The sequence below is a fragment of the Microtus oregoni genome, unplaced genomic scaffold (genome assembly GCF_018167655.1).
Source record: "Microtus oregoni isolate MIOR12 unplaced genomic scaffold, Mior012 000007F_ref0000211, whole genome shotgun sequence".
In the NCBI taxonomy this organism is placed as follows: domain Eukaryota; kingdom Metazoa; phylum Chordata; class Mammalia; order Rodentia; family Cricetidae; genus Microtus; species Microtus oregoni.
This window is the reverse complement of record NW_024543066.1, coordinates 34663046-34671438: the sequence shown is the minus strand read 5'-3', so window position 1 is coordinate 34671438 and position 8393 is coordinate 34663046.

Genomic DNA, 8393 nt, shown 5'->3' with positions numbered 1-8393 from the left:
GTGGTCACAGGCAGTGGTTAAATGGATTTTGAAGGGAGAAGCTCCAGATATTAGGGCCTTCGCTAAGGGAGGTCAAAGATGACCCCTTGGGCATGAATATACATTTACACATGAGTTCAGGCATGGGGCCCTGCTTGCATCGTGCCTTTCAGGAGAAAGGAAGGAGCTCTCTCAGCAAGAAAGCATGAAGGCCTGTGCCTGGTGCTTTCACAGCCCACTGGTGTTCTACATGGACAAGGACCAGAAGGAGCACACATTTGTTAAGTGGCTACTGCCCACATCTCCCAATCCTTCTCTTGCCTGTCTATCTTAGGCTTCAGCCTGCAAGGTTACCTGTCCACCCCCAAGTGCTAGTGGTCTGCACAAGCTTTTTCCTCTTTTGGGCCAAGACCCTGAGGACAAATACCTTTACTGTATAGAGGCAATAGCAACACCCTCGTTCAGCTAGAGGGGGGCTCACAGCCTCAGGCCAGACTCGACTCACAGGTGGGACCACTTAAGGAAAGGCTATGAGTTCCAGGGCATCTGCCTCCTTCGGCAGCTACATGGTGTCTCCCTGACTTTTTCTGTCCCCTTTTCTCCTCTATCTCTGCTTGGAATTCCCACCTTGCTTTATTCTGCCTGCCAGAAGCCCAAAGCAGCTTCTTTCTTAAGCAGTGATAACAAAACATTCACAGCCTACAGAGGGAAATTCCACATCACCTTAACATGCAATGCCTTTGATGTTTTTCTCTTTTCTTTGTCTACACTAATCCACCCTAATAGTGGGTTCTCTGTGCAAAGCAGTTTCCAAGGTCTGGGAAGGCTACACTGTCTCCCAGGATTCACAGCCCAGGGATGGGTTTGAAAACAAGATTTAAAATGCTTCTCTCATACCAAAAGTCACGTAGGCCATTCTCTGAGTGAAAATATAAGTTCTATAGAGAACTCAGGAGGCTTAAGATTATCCTACTCTGGGGCTGGAGAGATGGCTAAGTGGTTATGAGCAATGGCTGCTCTTCCAAAGGAACAGGGTTCAATTCCCAGCAACCACATGACAGCTCACAACTGTCTGAAATTCCAGTTCCAAGGGATCTGACACCCTCACACAAACATACATGCAGGCAAAACACCAATGTACATAAAATAAAAATAAATCACTTAAAAAAAAGATTATCTGCCGGGCGGTGGTGGTGCACGCCTTAAATCCCAGCACTCGGGAGGCAGAGGCAGGCAGATCTCTGTGAGTTCGAGGCCAGCCTAGTCTATAAGAGCTAGTTCCAGGACAGGAAACAAAAAGCTACGGAGAAACCCTGTCTCGAAAATTCCAAAAAGAAGAAGAAGAAGAAGAAGAAGAAGAAGAAGAAGAAGAAGAAGAAGAAGAAGAAGAAGAAGATTATCCTACTCTTAAAATATAGGCAGAAGAGCCGGGCAGTGGTGGTCCACGCCTTTAATCCCAACACTTGAGAGGCAGAGGCAGGCAGATCTCTGTGAGTTCTAGACCAGCCTGGTCTACAAAAGCTAGTTCCAGGACAGGCTACAAAGCTACAGAGAACCCCTTCCCCCCCCCTCTCTCTATATATATATATGGTCAGGGGGTTGGAAGGATGGCTCAGTGGTAAAGAATACTGACTACCCTTCCAGACGACCCAGGTTCAATTCCCAACACCCACAACTGTCTGTAACTCCAAGATCTGACACCTTCACACAGACATATATGTAGGCAAAATACCAATGCACATAAAAGACAACATAAGTTTAATAACACATAAAATACAGGCAGATGAGAGGGGGAAAAGTGGATGCAGGGTCAAGGCTTAATAGTGTTTCCTGGGGTTGGGCAGTGGTGGTGTACGCCTTTAATCCCAGCACTCAGGAGTAAGAGGCATGTGGGTTGGTCTACTTTATGATCCCAGATTAAGTGGGGAACGGCCATGGTATTGGCAAATCTGATCACACACTTTGTGATGCCACTTGGGAAGTATTGACTTCAGGAATTATGTATTTGATCTACACTGGTCTAATGGAGAGTTGGCGAAATATATTTCTTCTGTATTTGGGAGAAGAGTTTCCTGTCTCCTTCCTGTCAAGATATGACAGGCAATCATGTGCCTATGTTCATGTTACTGTAGTCATCATGTCCTTTCTGTAGCCACAGTTTCTTCAACTAGATGTCAATGCATCCATAAGCAATGCATCCACATGGGACACTTCTTTTCTTCTTTTCTTTTTTTCCTTTCCCTCCCTCCCTCCCTCCCTCCCTCCCTCCCTTTCTCCCTTCCTTCCTTTTTTGTTTTTTTGAGTCAGGTTTCTCTGTGTAGCAGTGCACAACTTGAATGAGATCAGGCAGGGATCTAGTGAGACTAGGCACCTCCTCTTGTGTCAAGGTTGGATGACTGCCTCTGCCTTCTAAGTGCATTAAATCTAAGGGATTAAAGGTGTGAGCCAAAATGGGATCTTGATTTATTTTTTCTTCTCCCCCTCCTGCTGGACAGGATTTCTTTTTTTAGTCCTGGAACTTGATCTGTAGTCCAGGCTGACCTCAAAAGCAGAGATCTGCTTGCCTCTGCTTCCTTAGTGCTGGGGTTAAAGGCGTGCACCATGACCACCTGGCCTAAACCTTAATTCCTAAAGAGCTTGTAGTTGCTAGGCAAAATGACTAAGACAGGTAGTTTAGTTTTCTTTTTTTTATAGTTTTTCAAGACAGGGTTTTGCAGTAGCTACGGAGCCAGTCCTGGACTGCTCTGTAGACCAAGATGGCCTTGAACTCACAGAGATCTGCCAGTCTCTGCCTCCCAAATGCTGGGATTAAAGGCCTGTACCACCACTGCCCTACTGTTTAATGTTTTCTACCAAATATAAACAGTTCTTGAAAGGCTGGGGTGGAGGTGAGGAAGCACACCTTTGATCCTAGCATTTAGGAGGCTAAGTCAGGAAGATCCGTGTGAGTTACCGGTCAGCCTCATGTACGTAGAGAAACCCTGTCTCAAATGAGATACAGCAAACAGAGACAGTTAAAGAGAAAGAAAACAAAGTTATCATGGCCAAAGTAGTCTCAAAACAAAACCAAAAAACACAACAAACAAACAGATGTAAGAGCCTAGGGATAAGTCCCTCATCACTTTTCTAGTCTATACTCAGTAGAATTCCTCAAGCATCTTTGATACTACCTAGAAGAAAATTTGAATTCCTGAGGACCAAAAATTATGCCATAAAAGAATAAGCCGATAGCTCATTGGTTGGATTAACAGGAGAAATTTAGGGATAGATCTGTTGCTCTAAGGTCGGTCAAGAGCTGTTCACCCCCCCCCCCCCCACACACACACACAGGGTTTTTGGTCTTGAACGTACAGAGATCCGCCTGTCTCTGCCGCCCTAGTGCTGGGATTAAAGGCGTGCGCCACCACACCCAGCGAGGGCTGGGCTTTTGGAGTGAGTACCTATATAAGACCGGGCCTGGGCCCTTCTGCTCAGTTCCATTCTGCAGTCAGTTGCTTGGACTTGCCTTATTCTGAAGTAGGACGAACATTTGAGCATTTGCAATGAGAATCAATGGTGTTGACAACCCGAATGCCTGGTGGAGATGTCCTGAGAACTTTGATTCCCCACTTGTACTGTTCATAGATTGGGACAAGAAGAACTGGATATTCGGTAGGTGGTCTTTCCTTTATCTCTTTCTCTTTCATGGTTTTCCAACTTTTTTCTTGTCTGTATCAGTTCTTTTGTGACACTTGGTGACCTAGTGAGATTTATCAGGATTACTCAGGAATAGGAGTGAGGGGTTACCCATAGGAGCAGAAAGGACTCATCACTAAATTCCACCCAGCAGGGGTGACAGCTCTCAAGAGCTGGGGAACCTGGAGCACACTGACTAGACAGGGCAGCCCAACTTGTTGGTGGGTGTTTTTGCCCAGCAGCCCAGTTGGTCTGATCCAGGCAGCCCAGTCTCTGCTTCTTACCGTTGATTGGATTAAGCTTCTCACCACACCGTGATCACCTTCAATTCCCAGCAACCACATGGTGGCTCACAACCACTTGTAATCAGATCCTTTTTTTTGTTTGTTTGTTTGTTTTTTCAAGACAGGCTTTCTCTGTAGCTTTGGAGCCTTCCTGGAACTAGCTCTTGTAGACCAGGCTAGTCTCGAACTCACAGAGATCCACCTGTCTCTGCCCCCAGAGTGCTGGGATTAATGGCGTGCACCACTGCTGCCCGGTCATTTTTGCTTTTCTTTAAGCTATTTTTTGGGGGGAGGGGAGATTGGTTTTTAGTGTCTATGTAGCCTTGGATTGCTTGAAACTAGCTAGGTAGACCAGGTTGACCTTGACTTCACTAGCCTGGCGTGCCTCTGCTCCCTGCTTGCTGGGATTAAAGGAGTGTACCACAATGGCTGGCACAGGCTGTTGTCTTATCTCTTCTTTAACACCCATTTCCTTTACAGCTTCACTCCAAACAAGTTTGAATCTTGAAAGTAACTCCTATCTAGTACCACCCTCCTTAGGGACTTTCTGTTCACCCAACAAATGCTAGTGGCTTATCTGTCTCCTGTCTTCTCCCACTGCATAGGCCAAAGAGACTTATACCTCAGGCGCATCGAGGAACACACCAACACCTTTATTCAACTGGAGCAGAGGTTTACAGCCTCTGGCCAGACTCGCGTCACTGTGGTTGGGCCACCCCGAGTCAAGCAGTGGTTGGAGGATATGTTTTGAGGCATTAGTAGCGAGAACCTTTACCTTCATCTGCTAGGTAGGTGACGGCAACAGAATTGGGGTTGAGGGGTTTATTGCTTGTCAAATAGTTGTACAGCACCATGAATTCTCATTTAGCCTCCTAGGAATATGGGGTTCCAGATGTGCCTCAAAAATCCATTCCAAGGGAAATGGTTTTAGGTTGTAGCCATTTTTCTTTAAATTGCATGAAGTCCCTAAGATTATGGGAGGCCTGGGCTGATGTCTTCCCCTATTGTGTCCCCAAGAAAGTCTTGTTCCTAGTCCTGAGTCTCACTTCACCATTCCCTCCCCCAGGCCTTAGTATGTTGCGGCATGTCCAGGAATGGCCCCTGACCAGTGCTTACTTGGAGGACTATTTCAGGACGCAGTCGTAACTGGGGTCTGTCACAACCTAACAGGATGACAGGGACCACCTCAGACTGATCTCGCCTGGAAGAGCAGGATGTGAAAACTTTCACCAGCATTTGAGAAAAGCATGGAGGATACGAAAGGGACTTGAACGGCGGGGTGGGGGTGGGTGGGGGTGGGGGGTGGGGGGTAGGGAGGGTTCTAGCCTGTCACTCTCATGCATGTGTCTGAGGGAAGTTTCCCAAGCCCACCAACAGTGCTGTGGTGGCAAACATCCACCTGGGTGTGAAATGCCTCTTCTGCTAATTTATTTCATTCCAATAAACTTGCCCATTATCTCTGAAAGCTGTGTTCCTAGGTCTGGGCAGATTATATTGTCTCTTAGGAAGCCTAGCCCAAAGAAGGAGCTCAGGAACAAGATACAGTGGTTTTTTTTTTTTTTTTAAGAGCCTGGTAGGCTACAGTCTATGCTGAAAACACAGGTTCTGTAGGAGGCTTTATCCTTAAATTTAAGGTCCAGATGGTAATGCGTTTGTTGAAGTAGTCAGAATCATCAGTTCACTGAGCCTGGTAAAAATGAACTGCCCGAGTTATCCCTGACTGTCAATTGTTCCGGGTGGACTTGGAAAGTGGTTTGGGGGAATCCATGAGTAAGTTAATAACAAGAGTTTCCTGACTCTGTTCAGAAGAGTACCATCCTTCTGTTGATGCTCCACCCAACATAGAGCTGGCCAAGCATTTCCTTCCTTGTCGTCTCTTCATCATACTGCACCTCAGCAGCCTGCAGCTTACAAGGGACTCCATTGGGGAGAGAAGCATCATGTCTTGGACCAGAGAATGTCAGATAATTGCTGAAATTGGCACATCCTGTGGAACTAAGTTTATTAGTTCTACATTGCCAACTGCTGAACAGGAAGTGGTTCGGTTTCACACTAGAAATACTTCCGAGCCTGAGTGGAAGGAGCAACCTAACTACTCTCAAAGAGGAATATCATTTTTATTTGATAATTTCACTTTATTTTTTTGAGACAGATTTTTTTTTTCTGTGTAACAATCCTGACTATCTTAGAACTCATTTTACAGACCAGGCTGGCCCTTGGACTCACTGAGATCTGCCTGCCTTTGCCTTCCAAGTGGTGGGAGTAAAGGTGTGCCACCCCTGGCAATTTTTGTGTGTGTGTGTGTGTGTGTGTGTGTGTGTGTGTGTGTGTGTATACAGGCAAGAAGAGAGCAGCAGATCTCATTACAGATGATTTTGGGGTCACTATATGGTTGCTGGGGATTAAACTCAGGATCTCTGAAAGATCAGTCAGTGCTCTTAACTGCTGAAACACCTCTCCAACTCAACATTTTAAAGCTTAGAAGGCAAAGGAAAAACAGACTCAGTGGTTGCTTAGGAACATGTGTATATATGCATGCATGTAAAGACAGCTAAGGAAAAAAAGGCCATGAATTTGAAAGACCATGGAGGCGTATATGATCTGGAGAGAGAAAAGGGAAAGGATAAAATGATGTAATATCACCTCTAAAAGAAACGATCTGGTGTAGTGGTGCATACCTTTAATCCTAGCACTAGGGAGGTAGAGTCAATGTGATCTCTGCGATTCAGGCCAACCTGGATAGTTCCAATCCAGCCAGCGCTACATAGACCTTGTCTCAAAAAATGCATAAACGCCCTTTTCTCCTTCACATCGGTCATCAGCACGTCAACATTCTTCTCCAGGCTGCAGTTTAGGTCTGTAAGTTCCAGTCCGAATGGTTTGTGTGCTCTAAACACCGAGGTACAGTGACCTTTTGAAGGGGGTATGGGAGTGATGATCTGGTTACACTGTGGTTTTCCTGATGCCTGGTCATCTCTGGCAAGTTACTGATCTCTTAGTATACATAGATTTCATGGTCCCCAACACAGCCATGAGAATAGAAATCACCTCGGGCACGCTACTCTTTTCTTTCTCTTTTACTGTCTTTGTTATTTGGAGACAGGGTCCCCCTAGGCAGTGCCCAGGCTATCCTGGAGTTCACAGAGATCTGCCTGCTGCGTGGTGGGATTAAAGGCATGTGCCACCACACCTACCTTTCTCATGAGATCAGTGTTTGTGGTTTGCTCTCCTCTGAATCCTTAGCTCCAACAACTAAGGCTATAGCCAATCAGATCATGTACTTTGTGATGCTGGTGCTCTGAGAATTCATGTTTGACTGGTGTTGGTTTCAGGAGGTGCCAGGACAACATTTTTTATTCTTCACTTGTCTCCCTCCTGTGTTGGAAGTAATTAAAGAAGTATGCTGTGTGAATGGTCACTGGTCGTTGTCACGTGGGCGATAAAGGAGACACCAGCAGTGTCCAAGGGACGGACACAGAAGACCTTGGCAGCTTCATGATGGAGTGGAATAGAGAATAGCCTGTCTTTATCTCTAGCCTTATGAGATTGGCTTGTTCCTATGCTCGTGGTTGCTCCACTGATATTTCTTGCTCTCCTTCTTCCTTTTTCCTTCCTTCCTTCCTTCCTTCCTTCCTTTCTTCCTCTTCTTTCATTTTTAAATTTTGGAGACAGGGTTTCTCTGTGTACCCCTGGCTGCCCTGGAACTCACTCTGTATGTAAACCAGACTGGTCTCATACTCACATCTGCCTGCCTCTGGAATGCTGGGATTAAAGGCATGTACCATCACTTTTGGCTTCAAAAAAAGGTGTTTTTCCCTTTTCCTCTTTTCAGCGAAGTTATTAGTATGTTTTAAGTCAAATGCCTCCTAAGTGCCCCATTAATTTTTATAATATAGTTGGGGTAATATGTCAGCAATTGTTTTTTTTTTTGAGAGATTATGTAGAGTTTCAATATGTAGCTGATGGTAATGTTCCAGTTTGGTTTTCAATGATTTAATAAAGACCATTGCCAAAAGCAAAACACACCAGAGAATAAAAATGAAATAAATCTGAGAAACCTCAATAATTCAGAATTAGATGAGCTATAAGGAGAAGTCTTAATGTTAAGGAAAATCTAAAAATTTCAAAGATATACTTGCATCAGACTTAAAGTATTTGAAACCAGGAAAATATTACCTGCCACTTCAAAAGACCAGCAGCCCAATTTTTATCAGTAATTAAGACAGAATAATTGTTTGTTTTAATTTTTAAGAGGTAGTTTTGAGATATTGCTAAAGTAGTGCCAAAAATATCTAAAAGCATTTTTTGAAATTGTATTAAATATTATGTGTATAGGAGTTTTGCTATCATACATGTCTGTGTTCAGTGTTAATTTTGTGCCTGCAGAGGCCAGAAGATGCTGTTGGATACCCCAGAATTGGAGTTACAGACAGTGATGAACTGTCATGTGGGTGC